Genomic DNA, 25,824 nt, shown 5'->3' with positions numbered 1-25,824 from the left:
TAGTATATGTAGGGTGAGTTAGGTTAATGTGTGAAGAGGTTGTGAAAAAACGTTTTTCAATGTGCAATATGATAATGGGAGGGTGAGTTTGCAGAATGTGTGTGGTAGTAGGAGGGGGACTTATGTGAATGTATATGGTGCTATTAGGAGAAATGAATTAGGTGAATGTATCAAGTTGTAGGAGGATCAGTTAGGTGAATATGTAGAGTTCTAGTGAGAGAGTGAATTTAGTGAAATGGTATGGGGAAGAGTTTGGAAAATATGTGTGGTGGCAGGAGAGTGAAGTAGGTGAATGTGGTACAAGGGCTAGTTAGAGGAATGTATTGTGCTAGAGAATGAGTGCGTGAATGTATGAAGTGGTATCGAGACAGCAAGTATATTTGTTGTGGTAGTGGGGAGGTGACGTAAGTGAGTTTGTGTAATAAAGGATAAGTGTTTAAAAGCACAGGTCAGGATACGATGACTGACTGTTGTGATGAAATGGAGTGTGAGAAGAGTTAGTGTCTGGAAGTAGATAAGTGTTTTCTGGGTAATATTGCCCATATTTCCTCATCTGTGTTACGCAATCAAAATCGCTAAAAGAGCATCTGTTTTTTTTACGCTTATTTTGTTCAAGTTTACAGAATATACATTCATCTAGACAGATGTGTAAAACAATATGGATAGACAGATATTCTCCTATTTAAATAGAGCTGTATGCAGAGCTGTAACTTAAAATGTTAACGCCTGGGACGAGTAGCAAAACTGCCGCCCCCCTAGACCTCAATTTTAACTAAATGAACCTAAAATATTTATAACCTGCGCCCCCTTCAGCGTTGCACGCTGGGCGGTCGCCCCGCTCTGATAGCCCTTGTTACGGTCCTGGCTGTGTGTCTGGGCCCTAAAGATGAGCACTTATCTCATAAACTGATCCTTTGGTACCAAAAAGAGATTCCATTTTCACGGAATGTCTGCATGAAAATTAATGGATATCACTTCAATATCCAGCTTTCCAAACAGGGTAAGTGACAGAGACCTCAAACTAAAGGCAAACTGTGTGATTGTTGTTAACAGTCTTCTGTTCAACCCTTTAACCAACCAGGAAGGCTGCTCACAATCTCCTGGGGAACTGAAGCAGGCACTGGATCCTTACAAACCAGTAAACAAACACACTCTTGGATATAAGCTTATGAATTATTACACTAAATGCTATGGCTGAAATAAATGAAATGTTTAATCCAGCATGCTACATCTATAGAAAGTCTCTATATTGCATCAGTGGGAAAGTGTTGAGAAATGGACTGGCTGTACAAAGCTGAATGTTCACACAGGGGCATCACCAGTGATTTCATATCAAGTTGAAAGACAATAGCTGATATGCTGTACTTGACCACTGGTGCTTTTTAGGCATACTAGCCAACTCTCCCAGAAAGTCCGGGAGACTCCCGAAATTCGGGTCAGTCTCCCGGGCTACCGGGGGAGCTGGCATTTCTCCCGGATCCAAGATTTCACAGAGAATCGCGTCAATCGCGTCATTTTGGCCCCGCCCCCGCAACATACAGCACAGTTTTGCGGGTTTGGGGCCAAAATGGCGCGATTAGCCTTGCCCCACCCCCTCCCACCCTCCAGTCACGAAGCAAGTTTCCGGGAGTTGGCAAGTATGTTTTTAGGCCTTTGCCCCATAGACTGAGAGTTGCACGCTGTGTATTTTAATATTTGTTATGGAGGAGAGAGGACATAAATCAATGCACTTAACTTTAAATAAAATGTTGCTATGAAAAATCAGAGTGTGCATTTTATTGTATTTTTTATACACCAGATGTTTCCATGTTATTAAATCAGAACTAATATTACAGTAGATTATAAAGTAGAACATAACTATTGCATTTTGTCACACTATTACACTTTATGGTTGTATCACTGTCTTCCTGCTAACTAAATGTTGCTATTCTAAGATATTTGTAGTCCATGTACTTTAACCTTTTTAGCCATTTCCCTATGGCTGCATACAGAAACAGATCAAATTATACATTAACCCTACAAAGGTTTAATATTCAATCTAAATCAAAGGTATGTGGCATGGAGATGTTGATCAGTTTATTATACTGTCTTCATGGGTGGAGGCTGAACCAGACCGGTACCAAGAATTTCTCGCGGAAGAAGCTGTTCTACATTCTGTTGGAATTGTGCTTTCTGAAGGGACAGAATCATTCTTAAGGAATATTTTGCTCAGAAACTGAAAACAAACAAACAAACATTATCAATATAAAATAAAACAAATACTTATTTTGGATTACAGCAGTTAAAGGAGCAAAATGTAATCTAACACAGGTGTACTTGTGATAAATTGTGTACTATACTAGATGAGCTATTGCAATTCATTATACTCTTAACAAAGAAAGTCTACTTCAAGGTGTTGATTTCCAGTGTTTTGGCAGAGGTCATTTGTTCAGCTAATTTGCTGGAAGAACACTTTAATAAAACACCTAGGTTTGGAAATTATATTAATAATTATATAAAATAATCTACATTTCCTTCTACACAAGGGTAGTTTAGAAAGTGGTGTGATGGATTGAAATATGCTGATTCACAGCACTAACTTAGACTTGTTTTAGATCAATAACTTCTCTGCTAATAATATTTATTAATACATTTTAATAATATACAATATTAAAAATGTAACTATGGGTAATGCAGTTTACCCAAAGGTTTAATCTGAATCACAGATGAAAAATTAGTCTCAGAGCAAAGTTTTATATTCAAGTGTGGACAATATTAAGTCCAAGTGTACAATTATATAAAATATTTATCCCTTAGTGGTCCTTTTATTGAAAGTTTTTATAAGGTACATTTTACACAATTTTAGATCTGTTTGAAAGACCAAAGTAAAAATAAACAGAGCTCCAACTTTCTTCTGATGATTCCATTCTCATTAAAGCTGATGACAAACTGGGTCATAATATTTTTCAGGCGACAGAAGGATTACCAAAATGAAGATAAATGTCACTTAAATGACATTAGATTATAAAATAATTTGAAAATGATCCCACCTTGATTTATTAGTCTAACCTTGAAAGCCTTATAGGTGCTGCAATTGCGGGGAGTGATATCCAAGTCAGGATTTTTACTTTGTCAAATACCTCTTCACTCTCATTTATTTTCACCTTCCGAAAACCCATAAATCCTATCAATCCACCAGAATGTCCTATCATTTTGTGTGTTCAGTCACTTACTTCCCACATTTCATTTTATGTTGACTACATTTGCAGCACTGTCTCTCTGAGATCTTACCTAATAGAGACCACAGAAGTGATCTCTTGCTTCCAATGGAGGCCTGGATATCAATGGGTTACATGTAATGCACAGGCTCAGTATACAAACATCAAACACAAGGAGGGTATATTAGCAGTTCATCACTTCCTTGCTTCATGTGGTGTGGTCTCTGAGAGCAAGTGTAATTTCATTTGGGATCTGGCTGATTTCATTACTCAAATAATTATTTTATTTTCAGTAATTATTTTTTTTTACAGGTCCTTGGCATGGAAATGGCTACCAAGATTGCGTCAAGATTTGTCAACCGCTATATGAGCCCATTTGAGAACCAATATATTTTGGGTAGCCCCTTCAGTGCGATCCTGGTGTTCTATGGCTGTTATATTTATATGCCTTGTGTTTCTATATAAACTGGACTATTGATGGTCGTAGTATCTAGCTAGTTTTTTGTAGATCAACTTGCTCTTTTAGCACTTTTTTTTACATATTCTTAATTATTTTAAAAGTCAATTTTGATTAATTGTCTAAAGTTTAAATAATGGGTGTAAACTATGATACTTCTGATGAAATTGATGCAGCAATGAAATGTGTTAAGTTTTTATAATACAATTGATTGATATATGTGTCTGCATGGGATTTTGGCTACAACCTTTGCGTACATCGTTATATTGTATCAGCTATACTGCTACATTTGTACTTGTTAGTAACAGACTGAATTTTGAGCGCTTTGGTATTTCATCACAACTCTGTACTTCTTATCACATTAATGGCATTTGGAGCTTTCTTGCAAACATATGCATTCATACCGAGCACCGGAGAACTACCATCCTATGTTGCAACCTCAATTTACTCTATTTATAGCACACAATCATTCCTAAGTGGATTTTTTAATAGCCTGTGTCCAGTAGTCAACTTGGTTTTTGAATATTTGAGGCTGATATTTGTTCCTGAATGATTTGAACCAGCAGTTAGTATATACAAGCAAAAAATGAGCAGAAATTTCTCCACTGTAAAAACCAATAGTGTATGCAGCGGGACAATGCAATTAATTAAATCTGCCGCTATAAGTGAGTTTATATGCTATTTTTCCTTACTTTAAACAACAGTACATCCAATCAAAAGTGCACTGGAAGAGCTGTGTAAAAATAATCATGTCAAAATAAATTGGGAGCGTAAATCATTTGGGAGTGGGTGGAGCAAACTGTCCAACCCATAATTTTAATGACCTTTTCCCTTTATTTTGCAGAATAAAACATTAGATCACAAGTAATTAGGAATCGTGGGCTCACCTCTGGTTTTCTGTAGCCTTTCTTTTCAATAAAATCTTTAAAACCAACAGTCCCATGAAGTTGCAACAGGTCTTCATCCTAAAATGTAAATAGCGTATGCAACAGGTGAGTCCGAGTTCTAAGTTATTAGGAAAATGTACTGTGGTAAGTTTAGCATGACATGAATGATGCTTGTAAATTAAGGATATAGTAGAAATAAAAACATACTTAAAAGCTTACAGCACAAATGCTTAGCAGCTGAAACTAAACTAAATCCTAATACAGTACAGTATTTTACAGTATGAAAAGATTGAACAATAACAGGATAGTATTACTGAAACATCCTTAAGTGGATTTATACAGTATCAGAGATTCAGGATATCAATATACCTGGTATCCTAAAGGGTGCACAGAAACACATGAAAACTTTACATCAAAAGGAGAAGAAGAAACAAGGTGTGAAAATCAGGGGGCACTCCAGAATGTTCAATTTTGGTATAAATTCATTAAAATATATAATATGCGTGTTTCACTTAGTATGGTTTTTCAAAAGCAAAAATGAAAATCAGATTCTAGCTGTCATTTTGTAGAATGTACTAAATAAATTAAAGCTAGAATCTGATTGGTTGCTTTAGACAACATCTCTCTTTTATTTATAAATATACCCCTAAGTCTCACTACTAAGGAGACAGGGAGGGCAGACAAGTAACTTGCAGGGGGAAATGTGTCACTACAGGGATGATGGGAGAGTGGAGGGGAATGTATTGATACAGGGACAAGAGGAGAGAATGTGCTGCAGATTCAGCACTATCATGGAGTGAGATTGCTGTCACTCACAAAATTGTGGAGCTGCTAATTGTCACTCACCGTTCCGTGAGTGCCTCTTCCCGGACATTTAGGAACCGTGGCCGTCCTCCATCCTGAGGGTCTGCGCATGCGCAGCCCTTTCCTATACTTCTGTGTATGTCCCTTTAACTCAATTGGCAGATCAGGCAACACTCCCTATATTAAGCACCTGTGGTCAACACCACGTTGCCTGATCTTGGAGTCTCATTCCCTATGAGTCTCTGAAGGTGTTCCTGTATTCCTCGTGTTTTCAGCGCTGCTGATTCCTGTGGTTTCCAAACCACTTCTACCTCTGTGGTTTCCAAACCACTTCTACTACTGTGGTCCCCATACCACTTCTACCATCAACTATATCATCGTGACTGTTAGCTGATTCCTATCCGCTGCCTCCGTGCACTACAGTCTTCCAAACCACTTCAACGCTACTACTTATTATTGTGACTGTTTGCTGATTCCTATCCGCTGCCTCCGTGCACTTCAGTCCTCTAACCCACTTCATCGCTATTATATTTCACTGTGACTGTTTGCTGGTTCCTACCCGCTGCCTCTGTGCACTCCAACCGTTACTTTACTTCCACTCACCTGTTCCTCATCAAGTCAGTGAGCTGATTCCTATCCGCTGCCTCCGTGCACTACAAGCCTTCAGCCTGCAACTCGCCTGTGTTCATTATCGTGACTGTTAGCTGTTGTCTATCCGCTGCTTCCGTGCACTACAGCCTCCAGCCTACAACTCGCCTGTGTTCATCATCGGGATTGTTAGCTGATGTCTACCCGCTGCTTCCGTGCACTACAGCCTCCAGCCTACAACTCGCCTGTGTTCATCATCGTGACAAGTTAGCTGATTCCTATCCGCTGCTCCTGTGCACTGCAGTCTCTTCTCAGCTCTTCTGTGTTTCCTCGAGACTGCTGCTCTCATTGCCATTTGCTACTCTCCGTGATCAACAGCTCCTGGTCTGCTCTGCTATCCCGTGTGCCATCGCTACTGACAACTATTGGTTGCTACTGGTTACCTCCGTGTACCGCAGAGTCCTGCTGCTGCTGACTGCGCTATCATCCATCTACTGCTGATCCGCTCTCCACGCCTTCACGTGTCCCGCAGGTCTACCCTCCTGTCTGCATTGGATTTATATTTCATCTACTACTCCTCTGCTGGATCATCTCCACTCTCCTGGGTTCTGCGTGAGTCCAGTTCCACGTGTTATTGATTCCTGTGGATTCGTGTCCCTGTTGGTCTACTTATCTGTGCGCTGCACCTACTGACCGCTGCCTCAGGTATCCTGGGACTTCTCATCCAGCCGGCCTCCTGCCGCTCAGGTATCCCTGCACTCCTATTTGACTACCTGCTTCTGAACCACGGTATGCATACTTCTCATTGACTGTGCTGGTGTATTGCATATCTTGCTGGACTGTGTTGGTTCTCCTCTGGAGTCTGCTATACGCTGAGTCTATTGCCATCATTGACTGTGTTAACTTGTGCTGGACTGTTTCAAGAGACTTCCTATATTTGCAGACCTGTTCAGTCATTTATATATATATATATTGTGCATGTTACTGTGGATCGTATATAAGGTGCCTGTGTATATCCTGTGTTGCAGTCTCTCCCCGTGCACCTCCTCACATATATATTCAGTGGTACAACTTGCTGGTAGCAGACCACTGATCCCTGTTTCCGGTATCACCTGTTCCAGTATCCTCTCACATAGCAGTGGTACAACTTGCTATCGCAGACCACTGACTCCCCGGATATCTCCACTTGGATTCCATTCCTTCACTCAGACAGCGGTACAACTTGCTATCCGCAGACCGCTGACTCTCATCACCTCCTCGTTTCTGTTGGACATTCCTCCTCACTATAGCAGTGGTACAACTTGCTATCGCAGACCACTGACTACCTACACGTGTCCTTGTCCTACAGTTCCTCGTGTACTATTACCTCCATATTACCAGTGCTGCTAGTCATAGACTTTCCTGAGCATCTCATCATCTGCTGTTTCCTGTTCCGTGATCACCCCGCTACCAGAGTACCCTGTTACCATCTACATTGCTCTGGTAAGCCTACCACCTGGTGATCCCTGGGTAAAGACTCCTAGTGCCCGTGACACTAATTCACAGATTTGTGTGTTCACTGAAATACACACATACAGTACTATTACATTTTCTTAGTTTAGCGTTATCGTAGTTTAGGGCCTGCCTGTCTTAGAAAGAGACATTAGAGCAATAAAAAAGCAGAACTACAAAAACCCTGCAGAGTATTGCTCCCTCCAAGACTGTGCCTGTTCATTAAAGATACCTGCAGAAAATAGCTCATCACCAAAAAGTATTTGTTCTCGAAAGATCCCTGCAGAGCATCCCTCCACCCAAAACATTCCCCGCTGCTGACAAACCCCTGCAGAGTATTCTTACACTCAACATACTACCCCCTCCTGACAGATCCCTGCAGAGCTTTCCTCCCACCAACACTGTACCTGCTCCCAACAGATTCCTGCAGAATATCCCTCCTCCCGAAAAACAATACTTGCTCCTGACATACCCCTGCAGAGCATTCCTCCCTCCAAGACTGTGCCTGCACCAAGAAGATACCTGCAAAACATAGCTCATCACCAAACAGTATCTGCTCCCGAAAGAATCCTGCAGAGCATTCCTCCACCCAAAACACTCCCTGCAGCTGACAGACCCCTGCAGAGCATCCCTCCATTCAACATACTAACCCCTCCTGACAGATCCTTGTAGAGCAATCCTCCCTCCAATATTGTGCCTGCTCCTAGAAGATATCTGCAATACATGCCTCCTCACCAAATATGGTTCCTGCAGCTGACAGATCCCTGCAGAGAAATCTCTCTGTGCATTTGGATTACACTATTTTGCAGTTTGCAAAAATATTTTCCGATAAAGTCTTGTAGGCTTTATGTATCCTTAAAAGTTCGCTTAGAGCTTGTAAAAGAATGAAATGGCAAATATTGCTCACTGAAAACCAAACTAAGCAGAGGCTTATACACCATTTTAATGTAATTTAACTGTAATGTAATTTTGTAGTTCTACCTTTTTATGAAGTTGCTCTAATGTCTCTTTCTCAGGCCCCGCGCTCCCTTTAGGCAAGGTTAGGCACTTGCCTAGGGCGCCGGGCTCTGGAGGGCGCCTGGAGAACGCCACAGAATACTAAAAGACTTTAAAACTGTGCGGCGACCGCTGACCATACCTGTCACGGCCGCCGCACAGCATTCAGATGCACGGGGAGGGGGGAAGAGGCTATTTTGTCACCGCCGCCGCCTCTCTGCTCCGTCTCCTCCCCTCCACTTACTAGTATCAGTGAGTGGAGGGGAGGAGACGGAGCAGAGAGGCGGCGGTGGTGAGACAATGTAAGGAGAGGAGGGAGGAGGGCGTTGATTTTTGCGGGGGGGGCGCCGCTTTTTTAAAAATGCCTAGGGCGCCGTGGACCCTAGCACCGGTCCTTCTCTTTCTAAGACACGCAGGCCCTAAACTATGATAAAGCTAAACTAAGAAAATATAATAGTACTGCATGTGTGTATTCCAGTTAGAGATGGGCGGGTCCGGTTCTCCGAGAACCGAACCCACCCGAACTTTGGGTATCCGAGTACCGAGCTGAGCAGCTCGGTACTCTCCCGCCCGTTCCGAATCCAAATCGAGGCCGAACGTCATCGTCGGATCTCGGGGCTCGGTTCTCGCGATACTTCAACTTTATAAATACACGCCTCCACAGCAATCCATCGCCATTTGACAGAGGGAGAGAGCAGGGTGTAGTCATAGGCTAATTAGAGCAGGGACAGAGAATACAATATTGTTCTTGCAATTGCTCTAACCAAAATCGCTAGTGCAGAGAGGAGGATAGAGGTTTATTATTTTTTCTTAATATTTGGCACTCCCCAGCGCTTTTGGGGTGTCCCCCATAATTGTGCATAAATATTTCTGGCTGTCAAAAGTCATATCTGTCAGCAGTATCTACCAAATAATTTTTAGCACTCCTCAGTGCTTTTGGGGTGTCCTCCCTAATTGTGCATTAATATTTCTGGCTGTCAAAAGTCATAACTGTCAGCAGTATCTACTAAATAATTTTTAGCACTCCTCAGTGCTTTTGGGGTGTCCTCCCTAATTGTGCATTAAAATTTCTGGCTGTCAAAAGTCATAACTGTCAGCAGTATCTACTAAATAATTTTTAGCACTCCTCAGTGCTTTTGGGGTGTCCTCCCTAATTGTGCATTAATATTTCTGGCTGTCAAAAGTCATAACTGTCAGCAGTATCTACTAAATAATTTTTAGCACTCCTCAGTGCTTTTGGGGTGTCCTCCCTAATTGTGCATTAATATTTCTGGCTGTCAAAAGTCATAACTGTCAGCAGTATCTACTAAATAATTTTTAGCACTCCTCAGTGCTTTTGGGGTGTCCTCCCTAATTGTGCATTAATATTTCTGGCTGTCAAAAGTCATATTTGTCAGCAGTATCTACTAAATAATTTTTAGCACTCCTCAGTGCTTTTGGGGTGTCCTCCCTAATTGTGCATTAATATTTCTGGCTGTCAAAAGTCATAACTGTCAGCAGTATCTACTAAATAATTTTTAGCACTCCTCAGTGCTTTTGGGGTGTCCTCCCTAATTGTGCATTAATATTTCTGGCTGTCAAAAGTCATATCTGTCAGCAGTATCTACTAAATAATTTTTAGCACTCCTCAGTGCTTTTGGGGTGTCCTCCCTAATTGTGCATTAATATTTCTGGCTGTCAAAAGTCATAACTGTCAGCAGTATCTACTAAATAATTTTTAGCACTCCTCAGTGCTTTTGGGGTGTCCTCCCTAATTGTGCATTAATATTTCTGGCTGTCAAAAGTTATAACTGTCAGCAGTATCTACAAAAAATTTTTAGCACTCCTCAGTGCTTTTGGGGTGTCCTCCCTAATTGTGCATTAATATTTCTGGCTGTCAAAAGTCATATCTGTCAGCAGTATCTACTAAATAATTTTTAGCACTCCTCAGTGCTTTTGGGGTGTCCTCCCTAATTGTGCATTAATATGTCTGTCTGTCAAAAGTCATAACTGTCAGCAGTATCTACTAAATAATTTTTAGCACTCCTCAGTGCTTTTGGGGTGTCCTCCCTAATTGTGCATTAATATTTCTGGCTGTCAAAAGTCATATCTGTCAGCAGTATCTACCAAATAATTTTTAGCACTCCCCAGTGGTTTGCGCTCAGAATGGATTCAAAGCAGTCCACATATGATCTGAATGAGCAACCAGGTTCTGTCACCAGTCCTGATGTTAGTGTTCCCAGTACGTCATCTGGCCAAGGCGATGTCAAACAACAGAGTGTTTTCAAATTAGTGCAAAAAACAAAAACCAAAAAATTTTTTACTGTATTGAAGCGAAAAAGAAGTGTAAGTGAGCAAAAGTTAAGTGACGATAAAAAACAAATTGCAAGCATGCCATTCTACACACGCAGTGGCAAAGAGAGAATGAGGCCTTCACCTTTGGCTATTAGTGGCAGATCCCAAAAAGTTACCCAGCCTACAATTGGTGCACAACTACTGTTATGCGTCAAAGCCGAGCTGCAAGATAACAGTGAGGCATTACAGGAGAATATTTGCTCTGATTCACAAATGACAACAATCCCTGTGGAGAGTCCATCCAACAGTGGGATGTCTAATCGTGAGCATTCTGCTGATGTGTGCCTTAATAGCCCGAGTGTAGCCGGTGATACCCAAATTGAGGATGCCACTTTGGAATTAGAAGAGGATGAGGGGGAGATTTGTGTAGGCGACGAGGGCACTAATGAGGATGTTGATGAGGATGAGGTTGTTTGTGTAAGTCCTGCACCAGTGGCAGCAGTTCTGGCACGTGACAAGAAAAAGGCCATTGTCATGCCTGGGCATAAAACAAAAAAATCCACTTCTTATGTGTGGAATTATTTCTAGCCAAATCCAGACAACAATTGTATAGTCATTTGTAGTGTATGTCAAGCCACAGTCAGTCGAGGGAGGGACCTTAACCATCTTGGAACCTCATCTATGTTACGCCATTTAACGAGAGTTCATGGCAAAGTGTTGGGAAAAGCTGAGAGTTCTTCCCAAAAGAATACAAGCACTCCCTCATCAGCTAAGACCCTCCGCTCACCGACATACCGACGGCTACAAAATACACCCACCACACCATCCTCATCAATATCCTCAGTAGCGCTCGGAGTTAGCCCGGCATCCCACTTAAGGCTGGATGACTCCGGCACTATTATTGATTCCTCTGAAGAAAGCGTTAGTCCTGCTGCTGCTGTTGCTGCTGCTGGGGGTGAATCATCATCCCAGAGGCAGGTTAATAAAATGAGCAGTCCTACATTTCAGCAATTAACTGTGAAACAATCATTTGCGAGGGGAAGCAAATATGACAGCAGTCACCCAGTCGCCAAGCGAATCACAGACGCCATGGCTGCAATGTTAGTGTTAGATCTGCGTCCAATCTCCATAATAAACGCAGCTGGTTTTTCACAGTTAATTGAGGTTTTGTGTCCGCGTTACAGAATTCCATCGCGACACCATTTCTCCCGTAAAGCTATTCCACAACTATACCAAAAAGTGTGTAAAAATGTAGAGATTGCACTGAAAAATGCCATTCTGCCCACTGTTCACTTAACCACAGATATGTGGACAAGTGGAAGTGGCCAAACCAATGACTATATGACTGTGACAGCCCACTGGGTTGGTCATTCACCTTCACCAGCAGGAACAGCAGCAGCATGTACACCACTATGTAACATTTGTCACAGGCAGGCCACTCTTTGTATCACCGGCTTCACTAACAGGCATACGGCTGACAATTTGTTACGCAAACTGAGAGATGTGATTGATGCATGGCTTATACCACTCGGACTCTCCCCAGGGTATGTCATTTCAGATAACGCCAACAATATAGGTCGAGCATTACAGCTGGGTGATTTCCAACATATTCCCTGTTTTGCTCACACCATCAACTTGGTGGTGCAGAGCTTCCTACGAAATAACCGTGAGGTGCAGGAGATGCTTTCGGTGGCCCGTAAAATTTCAGGCCATTTCAGGCATTCAGCCACAGCATGTAGGACATTACAGCAGCTCCAAGAGCAGTTTAACTTGCCCTGCCACCAACTTAAGCAAGAGGTGGTAACTCGGTGGAATTCCACCCTGTACATGCTTCAGAGGATGGAGGAACAGCGCAAAGCCATCCAAGCATATTGCACAAGCCATGACATTGGGAAAGGAGGGGGGATGTATTTCACTCTTGCACAGTGGGGAATCCTTTCAGTGCTGTGCAAGGTGCTGAAACCATTTGAAGTTGTGACATGTGAGGTGAGTGCAGACTCTGCTAGTTTGAGCCAAGTCATTCCTTTAATTAGACTATTGGAAAAGCAGCTTGAGAAAATGAAGGAGGAGCTCAAAGAAAGCAATGCAGCAAAGTATGTTGGCCTTGTCGATCAAGTACTTAATTCGCTTCACAATGATCCTCGAGTTATTAAGATCTTGAATTCGGATCAGTACGTTTTGGCCACTGTGCTTGATCCAAGGTTTAAAACCTACATTGAGTCTTTACTTGTAAATGAGCGAGATGTGAACTTTTGCAAGGAGCTATTGCTCAGCAAGTTGGCCGCTGAACTGGGCCTCGGCTTGACGACGTGTCCTCCTTCACTTTCTCAAGCTGTTGCTCATAAAAAATTAAATTTCCAAAAAAGAAGCAGGGAAGACACAGGGGGCAGACCAGAACAATTTAACATCTGGGCTGGTTTGAGGGATTTTTCAAAATAATGTGTCACTTTGCCCATAACTCCATCCAATATGAGTATAAACATGCAAAAGATGGTGGAGGATTACTTTCAAGAGGTAGTTGATATGGAAATGTCAGACAGTCCCTTTCCTTACTGGGAAGAAAAGCAGGCCATTTGGAAACCCATGTACAAACTTGCTTTGCAATACCTAAGCTGCCCACCCTCCAGTGTGTACTCTGAACGAGTGTTCAGCACAGCAGGGAACTTAGTTAATGATCGCCGTAGAAGGTTACTTCCCAAAAATGTGGAGAAAATGATGTTTATAAAAATGAACTACATCTTCCACGAGGAAGGCCTTCACCATCCAAGACATCCAAGCACTGACTGTTCTCTAATGGAGGATTCAAGCGGCGATGAATTGATAGTCTGTGATGATGACGTACACACTGATGAGGGTGAGGATTAAGCTGAAGATGATGCCGATAACATCTTTTTAAAACTTTCTATGTAAGTGTAGGGTGCAATCTACCCCCAAAGATGAAAGGGACTTGTGGCATTTCCATATCACATACCATCTTGAAAGGCTGCTGTTAGGGCAATTTATCCTTAAGGGTAGGGTGTCATAGACAGAGTGACCCTAAACTGGCTTTGTCCATTTTTCATAATATTGTACAGTCTATAATGGCTGAATTTTTGGGTATTTTATACAAGTGGAGGGGGGCCTAGAGAGACAGAAACCAAACTGTCTTTCTCCATGTCAATTAATATTGTACAGTCTGTAATGGCTGAATTTTTTAGTATTTTATACAAGTGGAGGGGGGCCTAGAGAGACAGAAACCAAACTGGCTTTCTCCATGTCAATTAATATTGTACAGTCTATTATGGCTGAATTTTTTGGTATTTTATACAAGTGGAGGGGGGCCTTGAGAGACAGAAACCAAACTGGCTTTTTCCATTTCTTTACATATTTAACTATAAGTGTAGGGTGTAATATACATTCAAAGACGATGGCTGCATTGCCAATATGCATAGATGGAGAGGAAGACAATCTGTTTTGTGTGTAGAATAGGCCTACCAACGAAGAATTAAACTGTTTTTTTGGATGATTTATTACCTCAGTTGTAGCACTAAATTGGGTTAATTTAAGCCCAAAAACATGGATTTTCCCAAAAAATTGCAAAACAAAACCAAACAAAACCAAAACCAAAACCAAAACACGCAATGGCGGTTTTGCAAAACCAAAACCAAAACCAAAATACGACGGTAATCCAGATCCAAAACCGAATCCAAAACCAAAACACGGGGGTCAGTGACCATCTCTAATTCCAGTGAACACACAAATCTGTGAATTAGCAGCTCCACCATTTTGTGAGTAACAGCAATCTCACTCCATGATAGTGCTGAATCTGCAGCTAACCACAGGATGTGATGGCATACCATGTCTGTATTGAGCAAGTAACATGTCCATTAATGTTTCTGCCTTAATTGTCATAATTTCATTGCTTTTTGGAGTTTGAGTGGAAGAGTTTCAATAGTTTTCTTACATTTTAGATGGTGTGTAAGGAACCTTAATCGGACATTAGGACGTAAGGTTTTCTGTCTATAGAATTTCATGGGTTTTTTGTAAAGTAAAAATATTGATAATTTTCAAATTCTATGAATCTAAATGTGAAATCACCCACCCTCTGCCCACTAACAATTCTCTATCACATGCCACCCTGCCCCCTAAATTATTACATTCCCCTCCCACTGCCAACCAGGTTCTCTCACATGACACCCACTCTTCCCACTGTGCAATACATAGAGCCATCCTCTGACCCCTGTGCAATACATAGAGCCATCCTCTGACCCCTGCACAATACATAGAGCCATCCTCTGACCCCTGCACAATACATAAAGCCTTCTTCACAATTCAAAGAGCCTTCTCCAATCTCTGTAGAAAATAGAGCCTTTTAGTGAAACCTGCACCACACAAAAAATCTTCTAGTGACCCCTACACATGATAAAGAAATCCATAATAAAGACAATCTTCATCTGACCGCTGCACAATAAATAGAGCAATCCTCTGACCCCTGCACAATACATAGAGCTATGCTTTGACCCTGCACAACACAGAGAGCCATCCTCTTACCCTGTACAATATATAGAGCCATCCTCTGACCCCTGCACAATACATAGAGCCATCATCTGACCCCTGCACAATACATAAAGCCATCTTCTGACCCCTGCACAATACAGAGGCCATCCTCTGACCCCTGCACAATACATAGAGCCATCCTCTGACCCCTGCACAATACATAGAGCCATCCTCTGACCCTGTACAATACAGAGGCCATACTCTGACCCCTGCACAATACATAAAGCCATCCTCTGACCCCTGCACAGCACAGAGACATCTTCTGACCCCTGTACAATACAGAGGCCATCCTCTGACCCCTGCACAATACATTGAGACATCCTCTGACCGCTGTGCAATACATAGAGCCATCCTGACCCCTGTGCAATACATAGAGCCATCCTCTGACCCCTGCACAATACATAGAGCCATCCTCTGACCCCTCCACAATACATAAAGCCATCCTCTGACCCCTGTGCAATACATAGAGCCATCCTCTGACCCCTGCACAATACATAGAGCCATCCTCTGACCCCTGCACAATACATAAAGCCTTCTTCACAATTCAAAGAGCCTTCTCCAATATCTGTAGAAAATAGAGCCTTTTAGTGAAACCTGCACCACACAAAAAATCTTCTAGTGACCCCTACACATGATAGAGAAATCCATAATAAAGACAATCTTCATCTGACCGCTACTCAATAAATAGAGCCATACTCTGACCCCTGCACAACACATAGAGCTATGCTTTGACTCTGCACAACACAGAGAGCCATCCTCTGACCCTGTACAATACATAGAGCCATCTTCTGACCCCTGCACAATACATAGAGCCATCCTCTAATCCCTGCACAATACAGAGGCCATCCTCTGACCCCTGCACAGTACATAAAGCCAATCTCTGAACCCTACACAGCACAGAGAGCCATCCTCTGACCCTTGTACAATACAGAGGCCATCCTCTTGCCCCTGCACAATACATAGAGCCATCCTCTGACCCCTGCACAATACATAGAGCCATCCTCTGACCCTGTACAATACAGAGGCCATACTCTGACCCCTGCACAATACATAAAGCCATCCTCTGACCCCTGCACAGCACAGAGAAACATCCTCTGACCCCTGTACAATACAGAGGCCAACCTCTGACCCCTGCACAATACATAGAGCCATCCTCTGACCGCTTTGCAATACATAGAGCCATCCTCTGACCCCTGTGCAATACATAATGTCATCCTCTGACCCCTGCACAATACATAGAGCCATCCTCTGGCCCCTCCACAATACATAGAGCCATCCTCTGACCCCTGTGCAATACATAGAGCCATCCTCTGACCCCTGCACAATACATAGAGCCATATTCTGACCCCTGCACAATACATAAAGCCTTCTTCACAATTCAAAGAGCCTTCTCCAAACTCTGTAGAAAATAGAGCCTTTTAGTGAAACCTGCACTACACAAAAAATCTTCTAGTGACCCCTACACATGATAGAGAAATCCATAATAAAGACAATCTTCATCTGACCGCTGCACAATAAATAGAGCCATCCTCTGACCCCTGCACAATACATAGAGCTATGCTTTGACCCTGCACAACACAGAGAGCCATCCTCTGACCCTGTACAATACATAGAGCCATCCTCTGACCCTGCACAGCACAGAGAGCCATCCTCTGACCCCTGCACAATACAGAGGCCATCCTCTGACCCCTGCACAATACATAGAGCCATCCTCTGACCCTGTACAATACAGAGGCCATACTCTGACCCCTGCACAATACATAAAGCCATCCTCTGACCCCTGCACAGCACAGAGAGACATCCTCTGACCCCTGTACAATACAGAGGCCATCCTCTGACCCCTGCACAATACATAGAGCCATCCTCTGACCGCTGTGCAATACATAGAGCCATCCTCTGACCCCTGTGCAATACATAGAGCCATCCTCTGACCCCTGCACAATACATAGAGCCATCCTCTGACCCCTCCACAATACATAGAGCCATCCTCTGACCCCTGTGCAATACATAGAGCCATCCTCTGACCCCTGCACAATACATAAAGCCTTCTTCTGACCCCTGCACAGCACAGAGAGCCTTCCTCTGACCCCTGCACAATACATAGAGCCATCCTCTGACCCTGTACAATACAGAGGCCATACTCTGACCCCTGCACAATACATAAAGCCATCCTCTGACCCCTGCACAGCACAGAGAGACATCCTCTGACCCCTGTACAATACAGAGGCCATCCTCTGACCCCTGCACAATGCATAGAGCCATCCTCTGACCGCTGTGCAATACATAGAGCCATCCTCTGACCCCTGTGCAATACATAGAGCCATCCTCTGACCCCTGCACAATACATAGAGCCATCCTCTGGCCCCTGCACAATACATAGAGCCATCCTCTGACCCCTGTGCAATACATAGAGCCATCCTCTGACCCCTGCACAATACATAGAGCCATCCTCTGACCCCTGCACAATACATAGAGCCATCCTCTGACCCTGTACAATACAGAGGCCATACTCTGACTTCTGCACAATACATAAAGCCATCCTCTGACCCCTGCACAGCACAGAGAGACATCCTCTGACCCCTGTACAATACAAAGGCCATCCTCTGACCCCTGCACAATACATAGAGCCATCCTCTGACCGCTGTGCAATACATAGAGCCATCCTCTGACCCCTGTGCAATACATAGAGCCATCCTCTGACCCCTCCACAATACATAGAGCCATCCTCTGACTCCTCCACATTACATAAAGCCATCCTCTGACCCCTGCACAATACATAAAGCCTTCTTCTGACCCCTGCACAGCACAGAGAGCCTTCCTCTGACCCCTGCACAACACAGGGAGCCATCCTCTGCTCCCTGCACAATACAGAGTGATGTATTTTGATACGATAATTTTCACTAAAACATTCCTTAGCTTAAATGTATCAAGCTACGAGAGAGTTTCTGGCAGGTTTGAAAAGTGGAGATGTTGCCTATAGCAACCTTTCAGATTCTAGCTGTCATTTATTTAGAACATTCTACAAAATCATAGCTAGAATCTAATTGGTCCAAGCCAGCCGTGGGTTTCAGGACATGTTGGCACTTGTGATTCTCCAAGCGCTAACATGCCCTGGCTGCTGTGGGTATGCTGCTGCTTGTAGTTATACAAGTAGCAGCATACCCACACTATTTAGAGCAACCTGGCTGGCTGGGACTTGTAGCTCCACAAAACAAAATGGCATCTGTTTTTTTACATTTATATTGGCGTTATTACCCTACACCCACCGCCCAGATTTGTAGGAAGAGCTCTAGTGCTATCAGCACTGGGCTGGGTGTCCCTAGGGGGGGCCCGCTCGTTTTTTCGGCAGACCCCACTCCCTAGGGAATCCAGCCCAGGGCAGGGGACCCCACAATACATAGAGCCATCCTCTCACCCCTGCACAATACATAGACCCATCTTCTGACCCCTGTACAATACATAGACCCCTGACCCCTGCACAATACAGAGGCCATCCTCTGACCCCTGCACAATACATAGAGTCATCCTCTGACCACTGCACAGCACAGAGAGCCATCCTCTGACCCTGTACAATACAGAGGCCATCCTCTGACCCTGCACAATACATAGAGCCATCCTCTGACCCCTGCACAGCACAGAAAGCCATCCTCTGACCCCTACACAGCACAGAGAGCCATCCGCTGACCCCTGCACAATACAGAGGCCATACTCTGACCCCTGCACATTACATAAAGCCATCCTCTGACCCCTGCACAGCACAGAGAGACATCCTCTGACCCCTGTACAATACAGAGGCCATCCTCTGACCTCTGCACAATACATAGAGCCATCCTCTGACCGCTGTGCAATACATAGAGCCATCCTCTGACCCCTGTGCAATACATAGAGCCATCCTCTGACCCCTGCACAATACATAGAGCCATCCTCTGACCCCTCCACAATACATAGAGCCATCCTCTGACCCCTCCACTATACATAGAGCCATCCTCTGACCCCTCCACATTACATAAAGCCATCCTCTGACCCCTGCACAATACATAAAGCCTTCTTCTGACCCCTGCACAGCACAGAGAGCCTTCCTCTGACCCCTGCACAACACAGGGAGCCATCCTCTGCTCCCTGCACAATACAGAGTGATTTATTTTGATACGATAATTTTTACTAAAACATTCCTGGGCTTAAATGTATCAAGCTAGTGAGTTTCTGGCAGGTTTGAAAAGTGGAGATGTTGCCTATAGCAACCTTTCAGATTCTAGCTGTCATTTATTTAGAATATTCTACAAAATCATAGCTAGAATCTGATTGGTCCCAGCCAGCCGTGGGTGTCAGGACATGTTGGCACTTGTGGTTCTCCAAGTGCCAACATGCCCTGGGTATGCTGGTGCTTGTAGTTATACAAGTAGCGGCATGCCCACACTCTTTAGGGCAACCTGGCTGGCTGGGACTTGTAGCTCCACAAAACAAAATGGCGTCTGTTTTTTTACATTTATATCGGCGTTATTACCCTACACCCACCGCCCAGATTTGTAGGAAGAGCTCTAGTGCTATCAGCACTGGGCTGGGTGTCCCTAGGGGGGGCCCATTGTTTTTTTCGGCAGACCCTACTCCCTAGGGAATCCAGCCCAGCGCAGGGGACCCCACGCAAATTATTCCCCCGATTTTCACGGAACAAGCAGTAGGCTGGCAGCACTAAGGTTAAAAGTGAATTTTTTTTTTAATTCACCGCAGGAAACTGAGCACTTTTAAATTTCCCGCCCCTCAGCTCAGTGCAGTGAATAAATTAACTGACGTCACTGAGGGGGAGGGAAGTTTAAACAGGCTCTGTAACACAGCTCTGGCACTGCTCAGAGAGATTAATAAACTGTGAAATGAGTGGTGCCAGGGCTAATACTAGTATAGTGTGCCCCCTCTCAGTCCCAAAACCCCAGCCACCCTCCCTCTACCCCCCAAATGTGGCTAATTTCTCCTGCTCACAGAATATTTTTTCTTAGCGAAAGGTCAGTCAGCCATGTTTGTGCTCTCAAGTGAAGCCATTTTCAGTACACCCAGCACAAGACTCTATCTGACATGCGCAACGTTATGAACTTTTCTGAAATCCCCTATCTTTAAAATGGGGCATGTTTTACCAAATTGTAAAAAAACTGTAACAAACTTGTGAACCCTCAAAGGCACTCCTCAGCCCTAATAGCTTTCTAACAAAACTTACCACGTGTTTTTAAACGCCCTGTACACCGAGTTACACTCTCCCAAAAAAAACAGAAAAATGTCGACTTTTGCAAAACAGGAAGTGGAACTTTTTTTTGAACTTTAGATTGTTCCTAAATTGTCATTTTTTATTCTTTTTTTCTGAAATTTCACATGCGGCACCTGTGGATAGTTCTCCATTCGCATGCCAAATTTCAGTTTAATAGCTTTAATACGTTTTAACATGTAGACCCTCAAACACCTTGCCCACCCTCTCACAAATTTCCAATGGGAAAATGAAGTTTTTTACATGTAACCTTAATATAAGGGCACGACTGTGCCCTTATAATATATATATATATATATATATATATATATATATATATATATATATATATATTAGAAAATAAACAGATAAAAGATAAAAACCCTTTGTTAATTTTGCTGGTTGTTTATTTAGGAATTTAGGAATCTACTCAGTCTCTATTCTGGGTAGTCCTATCAGAATACCACTCTCCCCAACAATAATATTACAGTCCTGTATGTGAAAGATAGAATTAACAATTTACAATCACATAATAAACACAAATGCTTTGCTATATTCTAGCTGTGTAGAACCTACAGAAAGAGGAGAGGCAGAGTGGGCAGGGTGCTGCATAAAATGTCTCCAGCTAAGAAAAATGTCTTCCAATCAAGGCAGGAAGTGCCTGTGAGGAAGGGGATGCCTAAAATGAAATCTTTCTTTCTATACACTATATGTGATCTCCCGTGCCTAACCAAAAAATTGGCCACCGAGATCTAAATAGCGGCGCACACTATGTTAAAATGCCCAGGATGTGTGCCCTATGTAACAGCTTCCTCGCCTCCTAAAGAGTGCGAGCGTTGCTTATCCCCTCATCACTCGTTGTCTAGGGGATCTTGCCGGCAAGGGATCTGGCCGGGGAGGAGAGGTTGCTACAACTTCACTCCTTGGTACTTGTCTGGAGCTGTGGGCGTGGGAAATTTAAAAAAATAAGTTCCCGTTTTCAGTATAACTGCCCCTTGCCTAGGAAGAATGCCGGCAAGAAGGTGCTCAGTAAGAGAGCTGAGCTTCTACTTGGACCTGGAGTGAGCAGAGCATAAGTCTTATTCACTCCCCTGGGTCTTAGTATGAGTCCCGCGAAGCACCTGTAGGGAAATAAACATAAAAACATGAAATATCTACCACTAACTCAGTATAGGCAGGAGCCTATACTGAAGTGACCTTTACTCCTTAGTCACTTAACGTAAACTGAGGAAACTGCAGTGGAGGAGGGGTATAGTAGGGGAGGAGACTACAGACCAAACAAGTTTTAAAGTGACAAGACTCCTGGACCCACTACTATACCCCAAGGTCTCGCAGTGTCCCTCAATGGCAGGATAGAGAAATGTGTTACTGCAGAGCAGAAGGAAGGCAAATGAATTCATGGAGGGGCATGGTTCACACCCTATGTATCCTGGCTACACCCACTACATGGGATAGGCAAGCCCACACTGGTGTCACACCTACCACACTTCTGTCCCCATTTGCCCTTTTTAACAATGTTGATAGTTATAATTTAGTTAAAGTGAATTACATTTCATTTATGTACAAACACTGGAAATATATGTTTTTTTGTGTGCAAGATACCTTTTGGCTAATCCTCATTGTTGAATGCATGCCTTTGACTTTCTTTTCTACATCTGGATCTGTTAATGGCTCGTTGATTTTCAGCTTCTTCCATGTTTTAGGATCAAGATACCAAGCTCCGTATACTACCCGCATGGGTAGTAAGTGGACTCCTTTGAAAGGAAATAGAGATATTACACAGTTTCATCTTTACAAATATATTTATAAGATATGTGACGAATCAAAACAAGAATTGAAAGTAAACAACAAAAACGGGATCCCTAAATAACATTTTACACTACACCTACATAATTTGTAGTCAAATATGTTACTACTCAAAATCTAGAAAAAATGTCTACAATCTTGTAATATATGTGTTTGGAATATTTATGTTTTTAAAAACCAAGGTGAAGTCCTGTGTCACGCAAGTCATATTATTTCCGTTATGTTCTGCTTAATGGACAAGGTTTTTTACATCTCAATTTTGACTTAAGGCTGAAACTACACAGTCGTGTCTTGTATCTCAAATTGTTATGTTCCCAGTCACTTTAAAATGTTGGAAAATAACTATTTTTTTTGTTGATCCCAGAAGGGAATTCTAGTCTGCAAGCTACATAATCTGCCTCAGAAGTTAGAGGTATAAGTTTGTGGGCATAATATGAACGTATTTGTATTGTCACATTATTACTGCCTATTTGCCCCTAGAGCCCAGAGTCACATGACAATTATCCCCTCCTTATAAACATATATGGAGAAGAGCAGTGTGCTTGAGCTTTTAGCTTCTACATTCTTGCAATCTGTTTAGTTATAAACCAGGCCTGTTCAACCTGCGGCCCTCCAGATGTTGTGAAACTACAAGCCCCAGCATGCTTTGCCGGTAGACAACCAGTTGATAGCTGGAAGGGCATGCTGGGACTTGTAGTTTCACAACACCTGGAGGGCCGCAGGTTGGACAGGTCTGTTATAAACCAACAAAGACACAAGTGAAATAAATACTGGATTTAGATAAACAAGACTTCATATTGCCTTAGACTGCTGTATGTTCATGAGCGTGAAGTCTTTGCACTGTAATGTCGAGATGAGACTCCTACGGACATTCTCAGCTTTGCAGGCACATTGTTGAGCTCTACAACATGGATTGGGACACTGAGCGCTGGCCTAGTGTCAAAGCCACTGGCAAAAAGACTGAAGATGGTGGATTCGTTAACATTGCATGGCTCCCCTCCCTGTAGGGAATACAAAGATAAAACAATCTTTTTCTAAGCAACATGCTCATCATTTTGTTTTGTGCTATAAATCCGTGCAGTAAAATAACTTATTAAAGGACCTCAAAGCACCTTTTTAAAATAAATAAATAAATAAATACATCAAATACACATATATCAATGTAAAGACTTTGGCGTAAATTGGTCAGCTTAACACATATTGCAATATGTGGAACTAACATTCCCTGTTTTTAATATAGAAAAGTTTATACAATGTTGGACAACCCCATCTTGCACTCCAGTTTACATATGGAGAGTGCAGAGGATCATTGACTTTTTTATATATATATATATATATATATATATATATATATATATATATATATATATACATAGTAGCATTTCTGACACCCTGCAGACATCAGACACAGACCGCTTATTGCTTGAAATCACACGTACTTTTGTTGTTTGCGGCAAAATAAACTTTGTCAGGATGACACCAGTAAACATTCCCACGTTGTTTACACCTTCTGGTGACCCTAATGCTAGCTATACACAGTCTAGCTCTCTACAGACTGGCCAGTTCTTTCAGCATCAGTCACTTCTAACAACTAAAAGGACAGGTGTAACTACACAAGTCTCCTCACTTTGGTCTTGCTACCCCATTAGACCATCTGTGTAGGAGTTCAACTCTGTAAGGATTTAACCCTGTATGCAGCTTTCCCCTGCAGATTTTCCAGGATCTCAGCTGTTCCTATGCAGGAAATGTGTGGCAAATAGGCCTCTTTGCCACAATATATATCTATATAACTCTAACACCTATGTCTATATGACATGCCCCTTGTGATGTGTGAGCACACTTCTTGTAAAATGAATGATAAATCCTAGTGTTGACAAGTCCTTATTCTGGGTGAATTTTCTGCATCTACCATGTAATCTAAGCAAGGCTACAGATATTTTAGATATTAAAAAGTAACAATTCCTTTCTGATTTTACACAATTATTTGATGTTTTAAAGACACCAAAGTAGTTTTATAGGGGGATGAGATCGTCATAAGCATTGCTATATTTTAAATTTATTAGCAAAATAGTAAAAATCAATTCAAATGTAGATGTATAGTGGTCACACATACAAAAATCTACTCATTATATCTTATTGCTGAACAAACAGACTAGAGGTTGATATTGGCAGAAACGGCTGGCCAGAATTTGCTGATCATTATCCAATAAGGCCAAACAAATGGATGGTCAGTTATTCTGGTCAGTCGATGTAATCATTAACCAACTACATTTTTCTACCAAGACAATCAAAAAGACATGAAATATGATTGAGTTTTGATCAGCCAGACCAATTGTACCTGGCTGACGTATGCTGCAACATCTGACCAATTTGTCTGAAAAGTTATGAGGAATTAGATGGTTGAGTGATAGCTTTATTGGTTATCTAATGCAGATTAGAAAATACAAGAAGGGATAAGCATATAAATGATTTCCTCTTAAAGTGAAATTGGCTGGTTAACAGGGAGCTTGACCCTTCAACTTAAAATGTTCTGTGAAACCAATGGGGACTTCAGACATAACAGAGAGTAGGCTCATGGACCTGAAACATAAACCAAACCAGGCTTATATTATCAAGCTTTGCATCTATATGTATTATTTGTTTCATCCATTCTACTAAATGACAAGATCAGTTACTGTAAAAGAAAAAATGGGATTTTTGTACTTACGTTAAATCAATTTTTCAAGGTCCACTGGTGGATAATGGTAGCATGGGGTATAGAGGTCCGTGCAGGAGCTTGGGCAGTTTAAGACATTCCAACTGGAGATTCAGGTCATCCCCCTCTCTATCACCTGGCCTGGAGCTATTCAGTTATTTTTTAACACAGTACAGGAGAGAAAGATATATAGAAGGAGAGATAGAGGCTGAGAGAGGAGAGAGAGAAGAGAGAGAGTCTAATGTCCTCCAATGGACTTCGACAAAAGGTTTTAACGCAAGTACAAAAATCCCATTTTCTCTAGCATCCACTGGGGGACACTGGAACCAGGAGGACTTCCCAAAGCTACCCCTATGTGAGGGAACACTCTGAATTTTCTGAGAGTAAAACATTGCATCTGTAAAACTTAGCAAACGTGTGAACAGAAGACCAGGCAGCCACCTGGTACAACTGATCCACTGAGGCACTCAGCGACCTGATAGAGTGTGCTCTGACATTTTCCAGGACCGGTTTAGCGGCTAAAATATATGCCTTTCAAATTACATCTGGCAGTAGTTTGTTTGGATGCAGGCCAACTTCTCTTATTAAACAAAAACAGACATAGATCCTCTGCACTCACCATGTACAAACTGGGGTGAACAAAGAGGGGGTTGCCCACATTTTATAGACAAGAAAACAGGGATACTCTGCACTCTCCAAACACATAATTAATGCTATACCAAGTACTGTTCTATATTAAAAACAGGGAATGTTAGTTCCACACATTGCAATATAGGTTAAGCTGACCAACTGACGCCAAAGTCTTCCCAGCTTTGTGCAGGTAAGCCTTAAGCACAGATAAAATAGCATAGCATTTGATCATG

General features: G+C 42.5%; 1 pseudogene; it reads right to left on the bottom strand.

Moving 5' to 3' along the window:
• Positions 1 to 1,800: 1,800 nt before the first annotated feature.
• The window catches only part of LOC142109482 (protein FAM47E-like), a 41,159-nt pseudogene continuing 17,135 nt past the window's right edge, over positions 1,801 to 25,824 (bottom strand).

Source organism: Mixophyes fleayi (assembly GCF_038048845.1).
Source record: "Mixophyes fleayi isolate aMixFle1 chromosome 1 unlocalized genomic scaffold, aMixFle1.hap1 SUPER_1_unloc_1, whole genome shotgun sequence".
In the NCBI taxonomy this organism is placed as follows: Eukaryota; Metazoa; Chordata; class Amphibia; order Anura; family Limnodynastidae; genus Mixophyes; species Mixophyes fleayi.
This window is presented reverse-complemented; position numbering and strand designations above follow the sequence as displayed.